The sequence below is a fragment of the Mauremys reevesii genome, linkage group 14, assembly GCF_016161935.1.
Source record: "Mauremys reevesii isolate NIE-2019 linkage group 14, ASM1616193v1, whole genome shotgun sequence".
Taxonomy (NCBI): Eukaryota; Metazoa; Chordata; order Testudines; family Geoemydidae; genus Mauremys; species Mauremys reevesii.
Window position 1 is genome coordinate 27,383,933 of NC_052636.1, and position 636 is coordinate 27,384,568.

A 636-nucleotide genomic window follows, 5' to 3' on the forward strand; every position below is an offset into this window, starting at 1 on the left:
TCCCCTCTGATACTCAAAAAGACAGTGTCCCCTGCTGGGAGTAAATCACTGACCTCTCTCTACCCTGCCCCTCTGTTTCCTTGCCTCTCAGGCTGTGCAGATGGGACCTTTCCCTCCAGTGCTGGAGGATTCGCCCTTCTCATCTACCATTGTCCCAAGCAGACAGCGGATGGGAATCTTAAATGTACCGCGGTGACTTAGGAGCAGAACCCCCCCAGACCTTCCATGCAATTGTCATTTGCTCCTCACTGAGCAGGACTGAAACTGGTGCAGGGAGACTGGTGGGCCACATCCCCTCTGGGCATGAGCAAAGCAGCAGGGTGAAAAAATGATCATGGAGATGCTGGGGATTGAACCCAGGGCCTCATGCACACAAAGCATGTGCTCAACCACTGAGCTACATCCCCTAGCAGGTTGCGTTTGCTATGGGTTACACTCAGAGCCCTCCTGTTTCCAGAGCATCCAGTGACCTATAAGCTTCACAAGAAGCCCGTTCCCCTCTCTGAGGACCAATCCTGCTCTCCTGGAGGTGACTTGTTCATAGGGGTCACTTTTCAGCAGGGCCAGATTCTATGTGTGGGGCACAGAGTGTGGGTGCCCTGGTCTCAGGGTGCAGAGATACACTCAGCCCTCTCC

At 54.2% G+C, this 636-nt stretch overlaps 1 non-coding gene across 1 annotated transcript; it reads right to left on the bottom strand.

The window, feature by feature from the left end:
• Positions 1-335: 335 nt before the first annotated feature.
• TRNAT-UGU lies at positions 336-407 on the bottom strand. Its single transcript has one exon. It is a non-coding gene; the product is annotated as a tRNA-Thr (tRNA).
• Positions 408-636: the final 229 nt, after the last annotated feature.